This window comes from Pelodiscus sinensis, unplaced genomic scaffold, assembly GCF_049634645.1.
Source record: "Pelodiscus sinensis isolate JC-2024 unplaced genomic scaffold, ASM4963464v1 ctg129, whole genome shotgun sequence".
In the NCBI taxonomy this organism is placed as follows: Eukaryota; Metazoa; Chordata; order Testudines; family Trionychidae; genus Pelodiscus; species Pelodiscus sinensis.
The window spans coordinates 232,752-257,500 of NW_027465866.1; the positions used below are offsets into that span (position 1 = coordinate 232,752).

The window sequence follows — 24,749 nt, forward strand, 5'->3', positions numbered from 1 at the left end:
ACGGATCGCCTCTTCATTTCGACATCAGGGCCTTCTACAGGCAAGCCCTTATCCGCCCAGCGCATTTCTAAATTGGTTGTCTCTTGTATCACGACTTGCTATACTATCTGTAAGAAGCTGCTCACATCGCAGCCTAGGGCACACTCAACACGAGCAGTTGCTACGTCTGCAGCTTTCATGAAAGGAGTCCCTCTGCGGGACATCTGCCGGGCGGCGACTTGGTCTTCTACTTCCACCTTTTCAAGGCATTATGCGATTGTTCAGCACTTCGCCTCTGACTCAGCGGTAGCCTTGGCAGTGCTGCCTGCCGCTCAGAATCCCGATTCCGAAGCCCACGTCTAACTGAGATTACTGCTTCGGAGTCACCAGACGTGGAGCACCCACGGGGACTACCCGAAGAAGAAGAGGAAGTTACTCACTTTGTGCAGTAACGATCGTTCTTCGAGGTGTGTCCCCGTGGGTGCTCCACGACCCGCCCTCCTCCCTGCTTCGGAATCTTGTCATTCTGTCTTTCAGATAGGCGGTGAGATGAACTGGCGGGCACCGGACCGTGCGCGGCAGGTGAAAGGCGCAAAACTGGCTTGCACGTGCGTGGTCCGGCCATACACACACAGCTCTGTCAAGCTCCAATTTGCGGCGCCGGGACCAGCCTGACACCAGACGTGGAGCACCCACGGGGGGACACCTCGAAGAACGATCGTTACTGCACAAAGTGAGTAACTTCCTCTTCTTGATCTTATAACTCACTTGGTTAGGTCCAATAATGGTATCAGCAGAGTGAATATGTGGACAAAGCTGGCAACGGGGTTTGTTGCAAGGGAAGGTACCAGGGTTGGTATTAGTGTAGTATGTCCTGTGGTTGTTGGTAAGAATCATCTTGAGGTTAGGTGGTTGTGTATAGGAGACTATGGGTCTGTCTCCCAGAGCCTCTTGGAGTTTAGTATCCTGTTCCAGTATAGGCTGAAGTTTATTGATGATGTGTTGGACAGGTTTAAGTTCCGGGCTGTAGGTGATGACAAGTGGTGTTCTATTGTTGGTTTTCTTGGGTCTGTCTTGAAGTAGATGGTTTCTAGGTATTCGTCTGGCTCTTTCAATTTGCTTTTTTATTTCTCCGAGGGGGTAGTTGAGGTTTATAAATGCTTGGAAGAGATCCTGAAGTTTCTGGTCTCTGTCAGTGGGATTAGAGCAGATGTGGTTGTATCGAAGGGCTTGGCTATAGATGATGGATCGTATGGTGTGTGCTGGATGGGAGCTGGAAGCATGTAGGTAACTGTATGAGTCAGTGGGTTTTCTGTAAAGGGTGGTGTCTAATTTTCCATTGTTGATTTGTACTGTGGTGTCGAGGAAATGGATCTCTCGTGTAGAATGGTCCAGGCTGAGGTTGATGGTGGGGTGTAGGTTGTTGAAATCTCTGTGGAATGTCTCCAGTGTTTCTTGGCCATGCGTCCAGACCATAAAGATGTCCTTGATGTAGCGTAAGTAGAGAAGGGTAAAAGGGGACGGGAGCTGAGGAAACATTCTAGGTCAGCCATAAAGATATTAGCATACTGTGGGGCCATGCGTGTACCCATGGCTGTGCTGCTGATCTGGAGGTATAAGTTGTTCTCAAACTGGAAATAATTGTGGGTGAGAACAAAGTTACGTAGGTCTGCTATCAGGCTGGCAGTGGTGTCCTCTGGGATAGTGTTTCTAATTGCTTGTAATCCATCTTCATGTGGGATGTTGGTGTATAGAGCTTCTACATCCATGGTGGCAAGGATGGTGTTATTGGGGAGGTTATCGATGTTTTGTAGTTTCCTTAGGAAGTCGGTAGTGTCTTGGAGATAGCTGGGGGTGTTGGTTGCGTAGGGTTTGAGGAGAGAGTCTACATAGCTGGATAGACCAGTAGTGAGCGTGCCAATACCAGAGATGATGGGACGTCCGGGGTGTCCAGGTTTATGGATGTGCTGCACATTCCATGGAGCCCAAGCGGCAGCAGCTTCTGTCCACGGGGGGGGGGGGGGGGGGGGGGGGGGGAGGGGAGCTGACTGCACGGAGTAGGGGGGAGCAGAGTTGGGGGGTTGGGAGGGAGCAGACTGCAGGGGGGTTTGGTGGGGGGAGCAGAGTGGGGAGTTGGGGTGGAGTAGACTGCAGGGAGTTGGGGGAGCAGACTGGGGGGGTTGGCAAGTCCTGACGCCACAGGACAAGCCAGCTGGGCAGTTTGGTGGGGGGGGGTCTCTGAGATGGGCGGAATCGGGGGGAGCAGGGAAAGTAGCCGCGGTGGCTTGTGGGAAACGTTCCGTGCCCCAATCTGCAGCTCCCATGGGCTGTTTGATTGGGCGGGCGCAGCGGAAGTGACATCACAGTCCAGCCACTGATCCAGGGGTTGGTCTTGCGCGTGTGTCATTCCCAGCTTGAGCGATGCATCCTGGGAGTTGTAGTTCCCAGTTGTAGTTCCCAGAGTGCGGCCTCCTGGGGCGTGTCTCAGTCTGCCCTGCCCCTATCATAGCCCTGCCCATCATAGCCCCGCCCAGCTTCAACTTATTGGTCAATCCTGTCGATTACATGCATTCTCCCCTCTCACCTGCTGTCTCTGTCAGAGGCAGCAAGGAGGGAGGAGGTGTGAGCTGATACCTGTGGGCAGCCAGCTTTTAAGTCAGCTTGTCACAAGAGGGCGCAGTTGTACAGTTGATCAGCACCCCACAAGCATTGGATTGGCCGGTTCCCCCACCTCTCCGCTGCTGCCTCTGATACAGAGGAAGCAGTATGGTGGGAGGAGGCAGGCGGGAGCTGATATGCATGAGCACTGTGTGTGGTGGCTTCATGGACCCACCTGTCAATCCCCTTGCTGCCTCTTCTAGAGGCAAGAGGGGGAGGCAGGAGCTGGTGCTGGCTTCGCAAAGTTGCCTGCCTGCCTGCCCACGCCGCTGCCTGTATCAGAGGTGGGGGGGGGAGGGTAGGGGAAAGTGCTCACATTCCATGGAGCCCAAGTGGCAGCAGCTCCTGTCCACGGAGGGGTGGGGGCCGAGCTCCCTGCGAGCAGATGCTGATCTGGCAAGCAGCCTGTGTCTGCCAGCATTTTGAATGCCTGGTGGACAGGAGCTGCTGCCGTCCTGATCTGTTGCCTTTGTATCAGAGGCAGCCATGTGGGGCTACAGGCAGCTGGTTTGCATAGGAAGCTGGTTTTGAAACTAGCTGCCCTTGTGGACCAACCCCCGCCTGCCACCCCACGGTGAGGCAGCAGCACAGAGTGGCCAGGGGGCTCCCTGGAATGGAGCCGGAGCGCACTGGCTGCCGCCCCTGCCCTCGGGGACTGTGTAATAGTTGTGTAACTGCTAACAGTCGAGGATTAAATTACCCCAGTGGTCCCCAACCATTTGAGGTCGCTGGGCGCCAGGGGGCGTGGCCGTTCGCCTGCCGGGTACAAGAGGGCAGGGCCCCCCCTAGCGCCCGGGGGGGGCCCTTCCCATAGCCGCATGCCCGGGAGTGGGCCCCCTCCCATAGCTGCGTGCCTGGGGCGGGGCCCCCCCTCAAGCACCACGCGCCCGGGGCCGGCGCACCCTGCGAGCGCTGCACGCCCGGGGCCAGCGCTGCCCCCATGCGCCACGTGCTCAGAGCGTGGGCAGCCAATCCGCGGCACTCCCGGGGCTGGTTCTCACCGTGCGCCATGCGACCGGGGCCGGCTCCGGCACCACGCATGCGCCATGTGCCTGGGGCCAGGCCAGCCCTGAGCACTTGGCAGGCGCACACAAATGCCCCCGTGTTGGGGACCACTGAATTACCCGATAGCTAACATCCCTAAAAAAAGAGAAGTCCTGAGGCACCTTATGATTTATTGGAACATAAGCTTTCGTGGGCACCAACCCACTTCGTCAGAGGCATGTAGTGGAAACTCCAGAGAAATCTGCCATTTCGAAGTACTCCTTCCATCACCCCCCACCCTTTGCTGAATCCATTTCATAGAGGCAGCAAGGTGGGGGGATTGACTAGTCGACATTACTATCCAATAAGCAAATGCTTATCAGATACAGCCGGTCCCCGAATTGCAAACGGTCGACTTATGACCGTTCGCAGTTATGAGTGAAGCTGTCATAAACGGCGGACCCCCGCGTTACGAACACGATCTGTGCTTACGAGCAGCGCGGTCGCGTGTAACTCTATGGGGTCTGACTTACGCATGAACCGAGTTACGACCAATTGCTTGGTCCGTAACCGGTTCGTAAGTCGGGAAGAGGCTGTAGTTGACTAGTCTTCAACATCCTTAGCATGGAGATCGACTGGAAAACATTGCCGGGCAGAATGTCGGTTCAGTGACTCCAACAGTAGCGTGTGGATACAGATGCAAACCTGCCCCTTGCTCTAGGGGCCAAGCAAGCAGGGCCATGCACACGCCTGTAGTGCTGGGGACTCCAGACCCAGGCCTGGCCTTAGGAGGGGCCATGGAAGCGTGTTCCTGCATGTGAGCATTTGGCACGGTGTGTGGCTTTTGCATGGGCATGTGTGCGTGACGTGTTCCAGTCAGATGGAACTCGGGTCCCTCTCCTGGAGAGCAACACCCCTCCCCTCCCCAGCTGGAGCCTGCAATGGCCCAGACAGTCTGAGAGGGCCAGAGGGAAGAGCCAGGCAGGACAGGGACTCGGGCTCAGGGCCCCACCCGTGACTGCAGCGGGAGCTGGCAGACACTGAGACGGACACGCGCCCTCTCAAGGGGGCCTCTTGTTTTGACAGTTCACACATGGGAACCCCACTCCGGCTCCCATGATGCACTGAGGCGGGCAGGGGCGATTGTAACTCCCGTGGCGCGTTCTGGCATGAGGCAGGAGCTGTGCATCTCGCATCCCTCGCGGGGCAACAAACAGCAGTCACGTGGGCGCTGTGAGCTCTCACAATGTAGCGTCATGCCAACATGTGTGGCACGGTGGACACCCGTCCCACGGACTGGAAGTGACGTTTGCTCGGTCCACAGCCTGACAGCAACCGACTGGGAACCGTGACCGGAAGGTGCCCAGGTACGAGCGCTCAGCTGGTGCCAGGTCAGAGAGTGGTAGGCAGGAGACACTGGGCTAGGCGGGACGGGTTCAGATGCAGGGTGCCTGTCTGGGACAGAGACTGGGGTTGGAAGTTTCCTGCGGCGGTGCAGCCAGCATACCCCACCAGCTCCCGTGGTAGGTGGGGCAGAGGAGGGACAGCAGAGTGGAGGCTGGAACCGCTCCGACAAGGCACCACTCTGCTTACGGTTGCCAGGTGTCCGGTTTTGAACTGGACAGTCCAGGATTTCAGCTTTTTTTCGGGAAACAAATTGAGAAAATATAAATGTCCTCGCCGCTTTTGCAGATTCAAACTAACATGGCTACCCCTCTTATAAATGTCCGGTATTTTCTAAATCAGATGTAATGTAGATTGTGATGTCATGTCAGGTATGTCTGGTATTTTTGTTGAAACTATCTGGCAACCCTAGCTCTGCTCCTTGCTTGGGCGGGGTGGCGCCCTGCCCCTATAGGAGGTCCTGATGTCACAGGGAGCGGGTTCCCCAGGAAATCCCACCCTAAGTGGGCGGAGGAGAAGTGAGGCAGGGCAGTGGCTTCCAGACTGCACCACCTGGCCCCAAGGGAGTGGCGGCGGGAGGTGGCAGCGAGGTCAGAGCGTGACGCTGCCCAGCCCAGATCTCAGCCCTTGGGCACCCGAGTGTGCACCCTGCCCAGCCGGGCCGCTCCCTTGTAGCTCCGCCCCCAGCGCTGAGCCCCGCCCGGCCTGGCCGCTCCCCTGTAGCTCCGCCCCCAGCGCTGAGCCCGCTATCTCGTGCCCGGCTTGGTGCGAAGCTGCCTTTTCCCGCTATGAACAGCAGCGCACTGCTAGTGACATCATAGCCCTGCCGCGGGGCATGCAAATGATGGAATGTGGGGCACATTCTATCGGCTCCCGTCAGGCTGGAGCACTGAATGGTCCGGCGAGTGACACGTGGGTTTGTGTCGCACACAAACGGGTCCCAGGCTCCGTCATTAATGGCAGGGGCGGGGCCACTGACTGGCAGGAACTCAGCTGGGACACAGAAGTGAGCAGCAGGAAACTCCTCGGGGTTTCTGGAAAACCCTCACGTGGCCCCTCTGTGCTTGTAAATGGGACGCATTAGAGACCCCCCCCCAACCTGCCTCACGCTGCTCCTCTGCAGTTTATAAGGCAACAGCAGCATTAGCCTGTCCCCCTGCCTGTCCCCATACAAGCCGGCTGGGAAATTTGGTAGTGGGGAGCAGACTGCAGGGGGTGGGGAGGAGTTTGGTGGGGGGGGAGCAGACTGCAGGGGGCGGGGAGGAGTTTGGTGGTGGGGGAGCAGACTGCATGGTGCGGGGAGGAGTTTGGTGGTGGGGGAGCAGACTGCACGGGGCGGGGAGGAGTTTGGTGGTGGGGGAGCAGACTGCAGGGGGCGGGGAGGAGTTTGGTGGTGGGGGGAGCAGACTGCAGGGGGCGGGGAGGAGTTTGGTGGTGGGGGGAGCAGACTGCAGGGGGCGGGGAGGAGTTTGGTGGTGGGGGGAGCAGACTGCAGGGGGCGGGGAGGAGTTTGGTGTGGAAGGGAGCAGACTGCACGGGGCGGGGAGGAGTTTGGTGGTGGGGGGAGCAGACTGCAGGGGGCGGGGAGGAGTTTGGTGTGGAAGGGAGCAGACTGCAGGGGGCGGGGAGGAGTTTGGTGGTGGGGGGAGCAGACTGCACAGGGCGGGGAGGAGTTTGGTGATGGGGGGAGCAGACTGCAGGGGGCGGGGAAGAGTTTGGTGGTGGGGGGAGCAGACTGCAGGGGGCGGGGAGGAGTTTGGTGTGGAAGGGAGCAGACTGCAGGGGGCGGGGAGGAGTTTGGTGATGGGGGGAGCAGACTGCAGGGGGCGGGGAGGAGTTTGGTGATGGGGGGAGCAGACTGCAGGGGGCTGGGAGGAGTTTGGTGTGGAAGGGAGCAGACTGCATGGGGCGGGGGGATAGCAGACTGCATGGGGCGGGGAGGAGTTTGGTGGTGGGGATAGCAGACTGCATGGGGCGGGAGGAGTTTGGTGTGGAAGGGAGCAGACTGCATGGGGCGGGGGATAGCAGACTGCATGGGGCGGGGAGGAGTTTGGTGGTGGGGATAGCAGACTGCATGGGGCGGGGAGGAGTTTGGTGGTGGGGGGAGCAGACTGCAGGGGGCGGGGAGGAGTTTGGTGGTGGGGGGGAGCAGACTGCAGGGGGCGGGGAGGAGTTTGGTGGTGGGGGGAGCAGACTGCACGGGGCGGGGAGGAGTTTGGTGGTGGGGGGAGCAGACTGCACGGGGCGGGGAGGAGTTTGGTGGTGGGGGGAGCAGACTGCATGGGGCGGGGGGGATAGCAGACTGCACGGGGCGGGGAGGAGTTTGGTGGTGGGGGGATAGCAGACTGCATGGGGCGGAGAGGAGTTTGGTGGTGGTGGGGGGAACAGACTGCACGGGGCGGGGAGGAGTTTGGTGGGGGGGATCAGACTGCACGGGGCGGGGAGGAGTTTGGTGGTGGGGGGGAACAGACTGCATGGGGCGGGGAGGAGTTTGGGGGGGAGGAGTTGCCGCGCGGTCTCCTCTCCCGAGGGGGGGCGGGGCATCAGCGGCGGACGCTGCCGTCTGAGAGGCAGGAGCCCCGCCCAGCTGCGGGGCGGGGCGGGGCGGGATGAGGGGGAGTAGGGAAAGTAGCCGCAGTGGCTTGTGGGAATCTGAGTGCCCCAGGCCGCAACTCCCATCGGCCATTGCAGGGCCAGGGCAGGCCCGGCGCTGTTCGGTTGGGCGGGTGCAGCGGAAGTGACATCACAATGCGGCCATTGACCAGGGAGCGGCGGGGTTGGTCTCGCGCGCGTGTCACTCCCAGCGTTAGCGATGCATCCTGGCAGTTGTCGTTCTCATAGTGCGGCTTCCCGGCGCGTGTCTCAGTCCGCCCCGCCCCTATCATAGCCCCGCCCCCAGGCATAGCCCCGCCCAGCGTGTTCCAGCTTCTCCGCGCCCCCAAGTGCATCATAGGCCACCCGCGCAGCGCTACGCAGGCCCTGCTCACGTCTGCCCGCGCCCTCTGCACGGCCCCCCCCCCCCGCCCGACCTGCACCCCCCTTCCCCCACCCCCCAGTCCATTCTACACCCCCTGCCCGACCTGCATCCCTTCCCCCACCCCCAAGTCCATTCTACACCCCTTCCCCCACCCCCCAGTCCATTCTACACCCCCTGCCCAATCTGCAACCCTCTTCCCCCACCCCCCAGTCCATTCTACACCCCCTGCCCGACCTGCACCCCCTTCCCCCACCCCCCAGTCCATTCTACACCCCCTGCCCGACCTGCACCCCTTCCCCCACCCCCCAGTCCATTCTACACCTCCTGCCCGACCTGCACCCCCTTCCCCCACCCCCAGTCCATTCTACACCCCCTGCCCGACCTGCACCCCTTCCCCCACCCCCCAGTCCATTCTACACCCCCTGCCCGACCTGCACCCCCTTCCCCACCCCCAGTCCATTCTACACCCCCTGCCCGACCTGCACCCCCTTCCCCCACCCCCCAGTCCATTCTACACCCCCTGCCCGACCTGCACCCCCTTCCCCCACCCCCCAGTCCATTCTACACCCCCTGCCCGACCTGCACCCCTTCTCTCACCCCCCAGTCCATTCTACACCCCCTGCCCGACCTGCACCCCTTCTCTCACCCCCCCAGTCCATTCTACATCCCCTGCCCGACCTGCACCCCCTTCCCCCACCCCCCAGTCCATTCTACACCCCCTGCCCAATCTGCAACCCTCTTCCCCCACCCCCCAGTCCATTCTACACCCCCTGCCCGACCTGCACCCCCTTCCCCCATCCCCCAGTCCATTCTACACCCCCTGCCCGACCTGCACCCCCTTCCCCCACCCCCCAGTCCATTCTACACCCCTGCCCGACCTGCACCCCTTCTCTCACCCCCCAGTCTATTCTACACCCTCTGCCCAATCTGCAACCCTCTTCCCCACCCCCCAGTCCATTCTACACCCCCTGCCCCGACCTGCACCCCCTTCCTCCATTCCCCAGTCCATTCTACACCCCCTGCCCGACCTGCACCCCCTTCCCCATCCCCCAGTCCATTCTACACCCCCTGCCCGACCTGCACCTCCTTCCCCCACCCCCAGTCCATTCTACACCCCCTGCCCGACCTGCACCCCCTTCCCCCACCCCCCAGTCCATTCTACACCCCCTGCCCGACCTGCACCCCCTTCCCCCACCCCCAGTCCATTCTACACCCCCTGCCGACCTGCACCCCTTCCCCCAGTCCATTCTACACCCCCTGCCCGACCTGCACCCCCTTCCCCCACCCTCCAGTCCATTCTACACCCCCTGCCCGACCTGCACCCCCTTCCCCCACCCCCCAGTCCATTCTACACCCCCTGCCCAATCTGCAACCCCCTTCCCCCACCCCCCAGTCCATTCTACACCCCCTGCCCGACCTGCACCCCCTTCCCCCATCCCCCAGTCCATTCTACACCCCCTGCCCGACCTGCACCCCCTTCCCCAATCCCCCAGTCCATTCTACACCCCCTGCCCGACCTGCACCCCCTTCCCCCACCCCCCAGTCCATTCTACACCCCCTGCCCGACCTGCACCCCCTTCCCCCCACCCCCCAGTCCATTCTACACCCCCTGCCCAATCTGCAACCCTCTTCCTCCATTCCCCAGTCCATTCTACACCCCCTGTCCGACCTGCACCCCCTTCCCCCACCCCCCAGTCCATTCTACACCCCCTGCCCGACCTGCACCCCCTTCCCCATCCCCCAGTCCATTCTACACCCCCTGCCCGACCTGCACCCCCTTCCCCATCCCCCAGTCCATTCTACACCCCCTGCCCGACCTGCACCCCCTTCCCCCACCCCCCAGTCCATTCTACACCCCCTGCCCGACCTGCACCCCCTTCCCCCATCGCCCAGTCCATTCTACACCCCCTGCCCGACCTGCACCCCCTTCCCCCACCTCCCAGTCCATTTTACACCCCCTGCCCGACCTGCACCCCCTTCCCCCACCCCCCAGTCCATTCTACACCCCCTGTCCGACCTGCACCCCCTTCCCCCACCCCCCAGTCCATTCTACACCCCCTGCCCGACCTGCACCCCCTTCCCCCATCCCCCAGTGCATTCTACACCCCCTGCCCGACCTGCACCCCCTTCCCCCACTCCCCAGTCCATTCTACACCCCCTGCCCGACCTGCACCCCCTTCCCCCACCCCCCAGTCCATTCTACACCCCCTGCCCAATCTGCAACCCTCTTCCTCCATTCCCCAGTCCATTCTACACCCCCTGCCCGACCTGCACCTCCTTCCCCCATCCCCCAGTCCATTCTACACCCCCTGCCCGACCTGCACTCCTTCCCCACCCCCCAGTCCATTCTACACCCCCTGCCCGACCTGCACCCCCTTCCCCCACCCCCCAGTCCATTCAACACTCCCTGCCCAATCTGCAACCCTCTTCCCCCATCCCCCAGTCCATTCTACACCCCCTGCCCAACCTGCACCCCTTCCCCCACCCCCAGTCCATTCTACATCCCCTGCCCAATCTGCAACCCTCTTCCTCCATCCCCCAGTCCATTCTACACCCCCTGCCCAATCTGCAACCCTCTTCCCCCACACCCCAGTCCATACAACACCCCCTCCTCAACCTGCACCCCCTTCCCTGACCACCAAGTGTATTCAATCCCTCTCCTCCCACCCAAACTGCCTCTCATGTGTTTCTCTCTTGTTGCTCTCTCGTATTGGCCAATACGTTCTGTCTGTCTGTTTCTGTCTGTGTCTTTGTCCTTGCTCTGCTTCTGCTGTGTCCTTGTACAGGACACTTACAGGCATTCTAGGTGAGCATCTCTACGGGTTAAGGGCCCAGGAGCTAATGGGAATTATGCAGGTACGCCAGTCGCGCAAGGGGGAGCGGTGGTGCGTCATGGCAGACTGACTCAGTGTTGTTGTAATGGACCCGATACAGAGGGACCGGGCGGGGGTAGGGGGGTAGGTCTAAAGCAGTGGTCAACAAACCTTTTTACACCCAAGATCACTTTTTAAATGACAGACCAAGCCAAGATTTACCGCCCCGCCCCTTCCTTGAATCCCCGCTCTCTCTATTCTCCTCCTCTCCATCACTTGCTGTCCCCAATCCTTCTACTGCTGCTTTTCTTTAAAAAAAACAATTCTTCTGTAGATTGAGGTTTTTCCAACATTTTGCCTGTCTAGACTGGACCAAATGTCAGAAAAAAAAACCTTCTTTTGGAAGCCACCTTATTCCTTGTGGAAAGAGGAATATAGGGGTGACCGAAAGAGCCTGATTGCTCTTCCACTAAACAAGCGGAAGAGCAAACGCAACCCTGGATGCGGAAGAGTTTTTCTGGGATATCTCCAGAATCCTGAAAAACTCCTAGGCTACGTCTAGACTACATCCCTTTTTCGGAAAAGGGATGTAAATTAGACGTATCGCAGTTGCTAATGAAGTGGGGATTTAAATCTCCCCCGCTTCATTAGCATAAAAATGGCTGCCACTTTTTTTCCGCACGGAGCTCCCTGAGCACTGGCTCGGGGAGGGGGTTCCAGGCTGGGCAGTGTCGGGATACTAAGCAAGTCACAGGCTTGTGGATGTGAGAATGCAGGAATTTGGGTTGGGGTATGTGAGGGGCTCAGGGCAGGGGGTTCCAGTGTTTGATAGGCTCAGATCTAGGGGCTGGGGAAGGGGGAGTACAGGAGTGGTTGTGGCCAGATGGGGGCTTGGCCCCAATTTGGGGTTTGTTGGCCAAGCTTCATTTTTAAATAAAATGCTGTGTTAAACACAAAAAGTTTCTACATTATCTTTATTTATAAGAATGGCAGGGAACCTGCCTTGAGACAGGGGTCACTGACCCATAGAAAAGTCCTTTGGGAGCAGGGGACACAGTACTGGGGAGGGGTGCTAGTGCGTTCTGGGGCAGGGAACAGGGTGCCAGTGGGGGCAGGGAAGAGGGGGCAGAGTGCCAGGACAGGTTTCTGCAGCAGGGGACAGGGTGCTGGGGGGGGACAGGTTTCTATAGTGGGGAAGGCAGGGGGACAGGTTTCTGCAGTAGGAGACAGGGTGCCAGAGGGAACTGGTTTCTGCAGGGGGACAGGTTTCTGCAGAGGGGGGGACGGTTTATACAGTGGGATGGGGGGGGCAAGGGAGAGGGAACAGGTCCAGGAGGGAGGGGGAAAGATTTGGGGCAGAGGAGAGGGAACAAGGTTGGGGGCAGGGAGTTCCCTACACCAGCCAATCCGGGCTGGAGGGAAGAGAAGTGGCTGCCCGGAGAGCTGGCCATGGCACTCAGCCAGAGTGCACCAAGCTCCACGTGGGCAGGCGCAGAAGAGAAGCCGCAGATCAGCTGGACTGCGGGGCAGCCTCTTTCTGCTGAAAGCCACAGACAGCTGGCTGGGGTGTTTCAGCCCTCCAGACCTCCCAGGTCCCACCATTCCTCTCAGCTACTCACCTGTGTTGTTGCTCGGTGAGTAGCTGCTCCTCGAATGAGGAAAGCTAATGTATGTACTGCGCAGGCGTGCAGTTCAGAGAGGGCTCAAGAGATACTCTTAGAACCACTGAGATCTAGCGGTAGCTTGCTATCTACTGGTTGGTGACCATGGGCCTAAAGGATAGAATTCCCACAGCCACAGACCTTAGTGAGTGAGAGCTCACGCTGGGCTTTTTCTGCCGCCCTTGCAGAGGAATCAGTGAGGGACAGTGGGCGGAGAAGAAACCGTCCGAGATGGACTTGAGCTGCCTGGACGTGATTCTCGGGACACGTGAAGGGTCTTCAGCGTTGGGCCTTCCCATGGCTCTGTGTGAGTAAGAGATACGTGCTTTGAAATCTTCAAGCGTCCTGGCAGTAGGTTTCTTCTGAGGCAGAGAGCTTCCTGCTGGGTCACGGAGCCTGGTGGCTTGGGGACTGGTGAAGGGACAGTAGGCGGTTCAACAGAGCGTGGATAGAGATTCAAGGCCTCCTTTCTCTCCGCGGTCCTGTAGTGGCAGCGGGAGGCGGTGGCCGATGGTGGGAGGCTGCGGTGCGATGGTGGGAGGAGAAGCGATGCCGCATCCTTGCGGACTGAAACGCTAAGTTGTTTGGTTGGTTTTCCCCCTCTGCTGTGTTCGGTAGCGAGCGATAAGAAGTCAACCGTCCCGGTGTCCTCCCGTCTGGGGATGGAACGGAAACGAGAACAGCGAGCTCGGGAGCTTGGTCGAAGCGAGGCGCGAACCGTCCGTCTGGGAGCGGAGCAGCCGTCGCTGACACGGAGATAAGTGTCGGGTCTGGAAATCTCTCGGCTTACGGCCCACTCGGGTCTAGGAAGGGAAGTCACGTTTGCTTAGATAGCGAATCCGAGCGGAGGTTCCCGAGGTGCTTCCTTGGTTGTGGGAGAAACAGGGCTCCCGTTTGTCAGGGGTGCTAGTTTCTCTGGGACACGGTGTCCTCCTCAGAGGACGCTTGGCTCGAGGAGGAAGACGCAAGGTGGTAAGGTTTCTGGCTGCCTCTCATGTGTTTCTCTCTTGTTGCTCTCTCGTATTGGCCAATACGTTGTCTGTCTGTCTGTCTGTTTCTGTCTGTGTCTTTGTCCTTGCTCTGCTTCTGCTGTGTCCTTGTACGGCACACGTGCAGGCATTCCAGGTGAGCATCTCCACGGGTTAAGGGCTCAGGAGCCAACGGGAATTCTGCAGGTACGCCAGTCGCGCAAGGGAGAGCGGTGGTGCGTCATGGCTGACTGACTCAGTGTTCTTGTAGAGGGCCCGATAGAGAGGGAAGAGCGGGGGAAAGGGCTAAAGGATAGAATACCCACAGCCACAGACCTTAGTGAGTGAGAGTTCACGCGGGGCTTTTTCTGCCGCCCTTGCAGAGGAATCAGTTCGGGGCCATGGGTGGAGAAGAAACCGTCCGAGATGGACTTGAGCTGCCTGGACATGATTCTCGGGACACGTGAAATTTCCTCAGCGTTGGGCCTTCCCATGGCCGTAGGTTTCTTCTGAGGCAGAGAGCTTCCTGCTGGGTCACGGAGCCTGGTGGCTTGGGGACTGGTGAAGGGCAGTAGGCAGTTCAACAGAGCATGGATAGAGATTCAAGGCCTCCTTTCTCTCCGTGGTCCTGTAGTGGCAGCGGGAGGGGGTGGCCGATGGTGGGAGGCTGCGGTGCGATGGTGGGAGGAGAAGCGATGCCGCGTCCTTGCGGACTGAAACGCTAAGTTGTTTGGTTGGTTTTCCCCCTCTGCTGTGTTCGGTAGCGAGCGATAAGAAGTCAACCCTCCCGGTGTCCTCCCGTCTGGGGATGGAACGGAAACAAGAACAGCGAGCTCGGGAGCTTGGTCGAAGCGAGGCGCGAACCGTCCGTCTGGGAGCGGAGCAGCCGTCGCTGACACGGAGATAAGTGTCGGGTCTGGAAATCTCTCGGCTTACGGCCCACTCGGGTCTAGGAAGGGAAGTCACGTTTGCTTAGATAGCGAGTCCGAGCGGAGGTTCCCGAGGTGCTTCCTTGGTTGTGGGAGAAACAGGGCTCCCATTTGTCAGGGGTGCTAGTTTCTCTGGAACACGGTGTCCTTCTCAGCGGACGCTTGGCTCGAGGGGGAAGACGCAAGGTGGTAAGGCTTCTGGCTGCCTCTCGTGTTTCTCTCTTGTTGCTCTTTCGTATTGGCCAATACGATCTGTCTGTCTGTTTCTGTCTGTGTCTTTGTCCTTGCTCTGCTTCTGCCGTGTCCTTGTACGGCACACTTGCAGGCATTCCAGGTGAGCATCTCCACGGGTTAAGGGCTCAGGAGCCAACGGGAATTCTGCAGGTACGCCAGTCGCGCAAGGGAGAGCGGTGGTGCGTCATGGCTGACTGACTCAGTGTTCTTGTAGAGGGCCCGATACAGAGGGCAGAGGGGGGGAAAGGGCTAAAGGATATACTACCCTCAGCTACAGACCTTAGTGAGTGAGAGCACACGCGGGGGGGTTTCTGCCGCCCTTGCAGAGGAATCAGTGCAGGCTGTCCTGGGGTTCCCTTTAAGCACGCGTCTCTGGGAAGGGCATGCAGCAGCACCTGGAAATAAAGGCTGCCCCCATGCCCTGCCAGGAGCACTTCCGGGTGCTTTTTTTTTTTTTTTTTTTTGGAAAGAGCATCCGGTAGTCTGGACAGCCTTTACAGCCTGCTGCGGCAAGGAGTTCCACAGGTTGACTATGTGCTGTGAGAAGAACAACTTTTGCTTATTAGTTTTAAGCCTGCTGTCCATTCATTTCATTTGGTGTACTCTAGTCCTTTTATTATGAGAACTAATGAATAACTTATCTTTATTCACCCTCTCCACACCACGCATGATTTTATAGACCTCTATCATATCCCCCTCAGTCTCCTCTTTTCTAAGCTGAAAAGTCCCAGTCTCTTTAGCCTCTCTTCATATGGGACCTGTTCCAAACCCCTGATCATTGTAGTTGCCCTTTTCTGAATCCTTTCCAAGGCCAAAATAGCTTTTTTGAGGTGAGGAGATCACATCTGTACACAGTACTGAAGATATGGTGTACCATAGTTTTATACTTCCCCTCCTCCTCCTCTCCTGGCTTCCCCCTTCCAGCTCCCTCTTCCCAGGTTTCCACCTCCCCTCTCCCACCATCTCTCTTCCCCTCTCCCACCACCTTTTCCCAGTCTCCCCAGAGGTTAATCCCCACCCCTCAGTTTTCAAAAATAGAAAGTCTCTTTATTTAACAACCCACGTGTCATTTATTTTTTACATCAGGAAGGGGGACTAGGGAGGGGTAAGTGGAAGGAGGTGAGGGAGGAATGGGGCACGAGCCCCCGATGGGGAGGACTGGGGTGGCTCTGCGGGCTCTTCAGGGTGGAAGCTCTCCTGCAGGGCTGCCTGGATCCCCCCAATTGATCCCCTTGGATGGCAGGCTGCGGCAAGTGCAGCCGGGCTGATGGCCGAGTGCTGTGATGTGCCAAGTGTGGGCACTCAGGGCACTCCAAGACAGGACTGCTTTGCTGTCCCTCATTGAGGTAAACAAGCAAGCGGGGAACCCTGAGAACTGTCTGTCCGGGGTGGGGGTCGGGTTCCTTTAAGCACAGCCCTTGGCTAGCCGGAGGCAGCAGCTCCACACTTCAAGTCCTAACCTGATGCCCTGCAGGCACTCGTTCCGGCCAGCCTTAACTTCGGTTCAGGGTCCACTCAATGTGGACATGCTATTTTGATTTAGCAAAATGCTAATTCGAATTAGCTTTTAGGTCTAGATACACTAATTCGAATTAATTAGCTTAGTTAGAATTAACTAATTCTAAGTTAGTTCCAATTAGTGCTGTAGTGTAGCCATACCCTAAGGGTGTGTCTACACTGTGCCGTTTTTCTGGAATAAGGGACGTTATTCTGGCAGAACAACAGTAGCATCCACACAGCAATTGCGTTATTTCAAAAGAAAATTGAAACAATGGAGGGCTTATTCCTCATGGAATGAGGTTTACCAGTGTCGGAAAAACGCCTCTTCTGAAAAAGCTTTTTCAGCAGCAGGTGAGTGAGTGGGCGCTCCACTGCTGCTATGTCAAAATAGCGCCTCATTCTAAAGTTAGTCCTTTCCAGTGCATCCTGGGGCGCTAAATCGAGATAGAGCGTCCACACTACCGGGAAGCCTCAAAATTAGTCTGCGATAAGCTCCCCTAATGTGGATGTGCTATTTCCAAAATCAGCTTTTCCAGAAGATATCTTCCAGAATAGCTTTTTCTGAAGGAAACTTGCAGTGTAGACATACCCTTAGGGTATGTTTACACTGCAGTCTTATTTCGAAAAGCACTTAGCTATTTCAAACTAAAGCTCCACACTGATTGGATGCAGAATTGCATTTAAGGCCACGCAGAACCACTTCAGGCAGGGCATCGGGTCAGCAATTACTGCTGGGAGCTGCTGCTTGAGGCTATCTGAGACCCTTTCGCCTGGGCAGGGCAGGCTGGTGGGCCCAAGTCCCACCCACCCTGGGAGCGGCCAAACAGCCAACATAGATACCCCAGGGATGGAGCTGGCTCCCACATTAGGAAGGCAGGAGAAGGGACCCACTGAAGGCAGGGAGACAGAGTGGGATCTCCAGTGAACTCAGGGATAGGGCAGGGATTTGCCTGGGGAGTACAGGATGGTGGGCTTGATCCCACCCCCCTCTGTCGACACCATCAGTGGCTGGGCAGACAACACCATCTGCCCCAGGGATGGGCCTAGATCCTGTGCTAGAAAAGCAGGGAAGCAGGATAAGGGAACCTCTGAAGGTAGCAAAGTGACACCCTACCCCCCCCCCCCCCCCCCCCCCCGTACAGCCATTTCTCGGGTGCTTCTCCTTTCCCTGGAGGGACAGCAAAGCCTTTGCTCTGACTGCTCCGGTTGCCCTTGCGGATACCTCAGCTTGCCAGTCGTGGAGCTAGAGGTGCCTCTGGGCACTTGACGGCCCTTAGCTATCGTGCTGCAGTTTCTGCAGGCTGCCCTCCTGGCCCCGCAGGAACACAACCACCAGCTGATTGTCTGGGAGCGCAGCTCTTCCAGCTGCACCACGCTGTGCACCGCCGCTTCTTGCACTGGAGACTAGATCTGACGGGTGGGACCAGCTCGACATGGAGCTCTGGGATGACCAACAGCGGCTCCAGAATTTCTGCACGAGGAAGGAGATCTTCCTGGAGCTGCGTTCCTGGCTCTCCCCTGCCCTCACACGACGGGACACGCATGCGACCCACATTCCCCTCTGGAGAAGCGGGTCACCATTGCCGTGTGGAAGGTCACCACGCCGGACAGCTACCGATGTGTCGGGAACCAGTTTGGTGTGGAAAAAGTCGACCGTCAGGGTCCACGTCATGCAGGCGTGGCGCTCTCCAGCTAAAGGTCCCGGAAGGGGTGTGTGAAGTGCTGGAATGGGGAACCCTAGGGAAAGAGTGGTTGGGGGTGGTGGAGAAGCCCCTTTCCCAGGCAATTTTTCAGTCCACCCTCACACAGCCCTGCCAGGGATAGGCTACGTAGGGGGTGGCTCCTGGTATGTGTGGGCAGGGAAGGGGTGGGCTGAGGGACCTGCACAGGGCTCAGGCACCCCAGTGATTCTCTGTTTGTTGGTCTCCTGCTACAGGTGGTGTGGTGTGATGGTGTGTTGGGGAGCCCCTGACCCTGCACCCCCATCCACAGCCAGATGTGGTCTCAGCCAGCCAGTAGAGTAAAAGGGTTTATTTCTTCTCAGAGACACAGCATAGCATAGGAGAGATGTTAACATAGGAGCGAGGGCAGACAGCCTTAGTCCTCTCGAGGGGAAGGGGCTTCACTCCCTTTCTCAGTCTGGGCTGGGCTAGGTGGAGTGAGGATGTTTTAGACCAACTCAACTCCCAGGCCCTACCCCCCAGCCTGATGGCCGACCCCACCTCTCTTCTTTTGTCTCGCCCTGGGGTGTCTGGGGCCAATACGCTCATTGGGAATCACACATAAGCAACACAGCCAGGAGGATCACCGGGTTACAAAGTAGACAGCACCCGCACTATGTCACATGCGGGCCATCAACACCATCCAGCTGCTCAGGGTCATCCACCTCAGCAACACGGAACCGTGCGGCGGTGATATTATTGATGGCACCCACATCGGTGCCCGAGCCCCGATGTCTGTTTATATAAACTAGGAGGTTACTTCTCCATGGTCCCACAGGCCCTCTCAACCACCATGGGCAGTTTACCGACATTTTCTTAGGCTGGTCGAGGAAAGGCACGTGACGCTCACATCTTCTGCGTCTCCAGAGTCTTCCAGAAGCTGGAGGCAGGGCAGTTTATTCCCTGACCTCATCATCAGGGTGGGGGATGTTGTACATGCAACTGTGCATTGTGGGGGATGTGACCTACACTCTGTTGCCCTGGCTCACGAAGCTTTACACCAGACACCTTGACCCTAGCAAGGAATGCTTCAATGCCCGGCTTTGCCGGGCCTGCCCTGTAGTGGAGGGTGCCTTTGGGTGTCTCAAGGTGAGGTTAATATAAATAAATATATGGAGCTATACCTATCTCATAGAGCTGGAAGGGACCTTGATAGGTCATTGAGTCCAGTCCCCCTGCCCTCATGGCAGGACCAAGTACCATCCCTGACAGATTTGCCCCAGATCCCTAAATGGCCTCCTCAAGGGTTGAGCTCAGAACCCTGGGTTTTAACAGGGTAATGCTCAAACCACTGAGCTATTCCTCCCCCATAGGTTGAGATGTCTTGTCACCCGGCTGGATGTTGGGGAGTGGAACATTCCCCCAAATAGTGGCCAGTGTTCTGTGCTCCACAATATTTGTGATCTGAAGGGGGAGAAGCAAAGGCAAGGGCCCGGTCAGCAGGCCCTTTGAACAGCTGCACACAGCTGCCATCCAGCAGGCTCTTCAGGTGGGGGTGCACATCTGGGAGGCCCTGAGGGAAAGTTTCTCACAAGGACCCCAGTGACACGCTCCCCAGACCTCCCCACTAGGGCCTGTGCCTTGCCCCTCTTTGCCTTCCCTCTCTTAATCCTCTCCCCCTCCCCCATCGCAGATACAATAAAACTGACATTGTTTTTTGGAAACAATAAAGTGGGTGTGTTTTTTATTTGGGGTCAAAGTAACTGGGGAGGGGCTGGGGAAAGAACCTGAGAGAGGAAAGCGGGTGGAGGGAGAACCTTTGAACTCTCTTTACCCCTCCTTCACCCTCAGAGTTCTACAGAGTACTTGAAATGAGCCATTTTGAAATAGCATTGAGATAAAGATACACAATTTGAGCGATACAAATTGTGTATCTTATTTCATCATTTGGTGCTGTCTACATGATGCCAAATTTCAAAATAAAGTGCTCTAAGAAAAGGTCCCTTTCGCCTCGTAGAATGATATTTACAGGGACCTTGGCATAATGAATCCAAAAAAAACCAAGTTTGCTGTGAAGACGAGGGATTGATATTTTGGGATTCTTGAGTATATGGAAATAGCATTGCAGCGTAGCTGTAATGTTTGGCTATGTTCACACTGGGAAATTATTTCAAATAAGGTATTTTTGGGGGTTAAAGTATTTGAAAATATTTTTCAAAATACAGTAAAACTCCATTAGTCCGGCATCCAATGCTCCGGGACTCCTGATGGTCCGGCACCATCGGGAACCCGGAAGGTGCTGGGGCAACCGGACAGGCCTTTCCCCCATTCAGCTGCTGCTGAAACTGACCAGCACGCTGAATCGGGGAAGCCTGGAGCAGAGCATCTTGGGCGCTGCCACGTTGGTCTCGTAGCGCTGCGGGACCAACCCGGCAGCACCCCAGCTGCTCTTGGGGATGCCTGGGGCAGAGCAGCTGGAGCAGTGCCGGGTTGGTCCCCAGCTGCTCTGCCCCAGGGTCCCCGATTCAGCCGTCTGCTGAAAACAGATCAGCGGCTGATTCCAGGAAGCCAGGGGGCAGAGCAGCTGGGGTGCTGACTCGGGTGACCCCAAGGGTGGCGCCACGGGACCAACCCGGCAGCACCCCAGCTGCTCTGCCCCAGGCGTCGGGATTCAGCCGCTGAAAGTTTTCCGTTAAAGGCATTTTCAGCACAGAACGTCTAGATTGGCACAGACGCTTTTCCGCAAAAGCACTTTTTGTGTAAAAAGCATTCTTGCCAATCTAGACCGCGCTTTTCCGCAAAAAAGCCCCGATCGCCATTTTGTGATCGGGGCTCTTTTGTGGAAAACAAATCTGAGCTGTGTACACTGGCCCTTTTGCGCAAAAGGGAGCAGAATAGTATTTCCGCAAGAAACACTGATTTCTTACAGTAGGAAGTCAGTGCTTTTGTGGAAATTCAAGCGGCCAGTGTAGACGGCTGGCAAGTTTTTTCCGGAAAAAGCGGCTGATTTTTCCAGAAAAACTGGCCCGTCTAGACACAGCTCTGGGAATAGTTATTTCAAAATAACAGGCCAATTCCACTCTCACTCAATTTCTCCTGTGTCTGTTGCTAGTTGTCCTCCACGTACACTCAGTTTCCTCAGACTGGGCCTCGGGTTTGGGCAAGAGTAAGGGGTCTGGCTCTGGGAGAGTTTTTTGAGGTGTGTGGGTTGGGGCAGGGGGTTTTGCGGTGTGGGAAGGGGTGAGGGGTTTTGTGTTTACCTCCACTGAGTCACGAAAGGGACTCATACACCCTTCTGGCAGTGGCTTGTAGGTGGAGGGGCTAGGGAGTTTTCACGAACTGGTGCTTGCATGCACCGTTTGTGCAGTTTGTGCCGGTTGCAGACCTAACGGGAGGGGTGGGAGTTGGCACGGAGGGTGTGGGCGGCGTGTGGTGAGGACTGATGTAGAGGGGCGTAATGGACTGTGCCAGTCGCTTCTGTGTGATGTGCATAGTGAAGGTGGGCAGGAAGCCCTCCATTAGTCCTTCTGGTAACAGTGGCGGTGTCTCAGGCCCATGGGACATTTGAAATGGAATGGCTGCTAGGTAATTGCTACCTTTGTCCTTTCCAGCGGTGCCGGTGTGTGGTGTGTGTGTGGAGGGCGGGGTTGCCTTTAGAACTGAGCACTCTCCTAGCAGCTGCCGCTCCATACTTGGCCACCCACTTTCTAATTTGTGTCAGGATTGAGGTCTGAGACCTTTGTGTATGAAAATTAAGTATTGGGGAGGCGGTGGGTCTAGAAGAGATGGGGGGAGGGAGCCTGAAAGGAAGCGGTGGCCAGTGCCGAACCTCACATCATCAAAGTTCTCACAGGTTGCCATTTGCCCATCATATTGGCTCTGGGGGGCACGGTGGGTTTCTTGTTTGTATCAGGTGGCCTGGCACTACAACAGGGAACGACCCCCCCCCCCCCACTTCATCTTGAGAATGAGGCAGTGTGTATCCTCTCTGGCACCAGCCAAGTAATGTGTCCTACACTCTGCATATACTCCGGTTCAAACATCCCCTTCACTACATCTAAAGTAGCTATTTCAGCACCCAGTAGCTACGTATGCCCTGAGAACCCCCCCCCCCCTTTCTGGGGGCAAGGTTTTCCTTTTAGGAACCTGAAATAGGATGACTGTAGCCTCACCTGGTCACAGAGTTTGAGTCTGTGGAGAATAGTATTTGTTAGGCGAACAGATGATAAATGCTTCAGCATGAGCAGCTCTTGCCGCTGCTAATGTAGAAATGAAGTAAAGGGAGTCTGCGGCCTATGAGTCTGCATTTATACCTTCCTTTGGCCTCAAGGCATGCTGGGATATTGAGGGGCGGAGCTTATGGTAGCATTTAAGCTGGGCATCTAGGCCCAGGGAGTCATTCAGCTTTGGGTTGCTCTGAGGAGGTAGAGCTAGGCACTCCTACGATCATGGTGAGTGTTGATATCAGGTAGCACTGGGCTGTATTTTTGGTTAAAGTACCATTCTTCTGTTCTCATTTTTGTAATGTGATTTAATTGCATTTTATGTTATTTGTAGTGTATTTAATTCATGTGGGAAGATGATACGGGGAATTGTTTCCGATCGCCATTCTGCAAAACACACATCATTAAGCGGACAGGGGACTGCAGACAGGGGAGTTGAAGCGGGAGAGCAAAGCGACCCCACCGCCGAAGAGGCTATCCGGTGAGAGTACAAGCTGTGGTGTGTGTGTGCGCCTGACTGTTTGAAGTGTGAATTGAGAGTCTGATTCCAGGTGAGTGCTAGCAGTTTCAGTTTCAGCTTCTGTGGCAGTTGGGACTGAGAGCCTGCCATTGTTCCCTTGATTGCTTCTGATTAGCCTCAGGCTCAGCCTTCCCCTGTGTGACTCAGAAGGGGGCAGGCCTGATCTAGGCAAGCAGGCTTTAAAAAGCCAGAGCAGTGCGACCAGGGGAGCGAAGCAGACAGGGGAGTTGAAGAGGGAGTTGAGCAGAGGGAGTGACTGATGGTGATGAAGACCCGAAGCGCTTGTGCCAATACTTCTCCTGCCTCCTCCACCTGTGCCTGTATCCAGACAGAGAACCTGAGCATGGATGCCTCTACCCAAGTCCTGGTGTGGTGTTGCAGTATTTGTGGCTTGAAATTCCCACTGAGCGATCTCCAGGCTGGGGGAGACAACCGTTGTGAAAGGTGCCTGCTGGTGGAATCTCTCAGGCAGCAGGTGGGAGAGCTACAGGAGGAGGTGGCCAGGCTGAGGAGCATTTGAGGCTATGAGGAATTCCTGGAAAGTATTCCTGTGGAGTCCACCGAGGTCACTGTCCTAGGATGTGGGACTGTTGACCAGCCACTTATGGAGGAGGCGGTGATGCAGGGTGAGCACTGGCAGCTGGTTACTTCCGGCAGCAGGCAGCGTTCCACCCCTGCTCCTAACCCTCCTGCTGTGTTGTTACATAACCGTTACACTTTACTTTCTGCAGGAGACAAGGAGTCACCCCCCACAGTGGAGGAGTGCATGTCACTGGGGAAATTCACATACATAACATAGCACATGTGTTTTGGAAGTGAAGGTCTGTGTTTGTTATATGTGCCTTAACCGTGAGAATTGTTTTTCATTTCCATAGGAAGCGTTCCGTGTTGGCGCGCTCTGAAGATTTCTCTGCGAACGAAGAAGAGGTTGGCTCATCTTTGCCGGTTTGGAAGACTTGCTCTCAGATTCTCAAGTTAAGTACGGTTCTCGATCGGGGGTTGGATTTTGTCGCGCGCGCTCTGCGTTTTGCTTGAGCAATGCGGTTCACCGGGTGCGTGTCACTTGGGGAAATTCACCTGTGGTACGTTGAAATGTATATGCACGCTTTGGAAGCTGAGGTAGTTTGCGTTTGTCGTGCGCGCCTTAACCGTGAGAATTGTTTTTCATTTCCATAGGAAGCGTTCTGTGTCGGCGTGCTCTGAAGATTTCTCTGCGAACGAAGAAGAGGTTGGCTCGTCTTTGCCGGTTTGGAAGACTTGCTCTCAGATTCTCAAGTTAAGTACGGTCCTCGATCAGGGGTTTTGTTTTGTTTTGTTGTATTTCACCGGGTCCATGTCACTGGGGAAGTTTACCTGTGCTAGATTATATAGAGGCCTTTTGCAAGCTGAGGTGGTTTGTGTTTTGTTGTATAGGCCTTAACTGTAAGAATTGTTTTTCATTTCCATAGGAAGTGTTCTCCACGGGTACCATCTGAAGGTTTCTCTCTTATCGGAGAAGAGTTTGGTGCATCTTTGCTGGTTTGGAAGATGTAGAGTTTGCATAGGATTTGCTTTCGGATTTACAAGTTAAGTACGGTTCCGATCAGGGGTTGCGCGTGCTGTGTATTTTGCTTGGGAAATGTATTTCACCGGGTGCATGTCACTGGGGAAATTCACTTGCACTACACTGTATATGTGTGTTTTTGGAAGCGGAAGTGGCTCGAGTTTGTCGTACAGGCATTAACCGTGAGAATTGTTTTGTCTTTCTCTAGGAAGTCTTCCTCTTTGGTGCGATCTGAACATTTCTACGTGGCTGGAGAAGAATTTGGCGTTCCTTTGTTTGGAAGATGTAGAGTTTGTGTATTTCTCGCTTTGTGATTTGCAGCGTCCTCTTGTCTTGATGGCTAGTACCAAAGTTCTGAGTTGTCATTGTTAATATTTTCACAATCGCAATTGGTAGATACGTCAAGTTCATTTACCAAAAAGTCAAAATTAATGAAATTTGTAGTAATTTTGTGCATTCTAGCCATCAAAGTAACAAGAGGGCACTGTAATGTGCTGTATGTGTTTTTGTTTGAGTGCTATATCATTTGATGTGTTGTCATGCATTTGATGTGTTGTCGTGCATTTGATGTATTGTCGTGCTATATCATTTGATGTATTGTAAGTGCTGTATTTGTAAGAGTGTAATGTGTAGTTTGAGTCTTGGTGAGATGACTCATTTTGTCATCCAAGTCATAAAGTACATCAGCACTGCAG

The 24,749-nt window shown here is 56.2% G+C and overlaps 1 long non-coding RNA gene across 1 annotated transcript in view; it reads left to right on the forward strand.

Moving 5' to 3' along the window:
• Window positions 1–529: 529 nt before the first annotated feature.
• Window positions 530–24,749, forward strand: part of LOC142824005 (uncharacterized) — a 24,637-nt gene continuing 417 nt past the window's right edge. Inside the window, exons 1-4 of the long non-coding RNA XR_012899068.1 lie at window positions 530–712; window positions 22,326–22,472; window positions 23,387–24,076; window positions 24,263–24,749. The exon at window positions 24,263–24,749 is cut by the window's right edge and continues 417 nt beyond it. This is a non-coding gene — a long non-coding RNA (uncharacterized LOC142824005). The remainder of the gene's footprint in view (window positions 713–22,325; window positions 22,473–23,386; window positions 24,077–24,262) is intronic.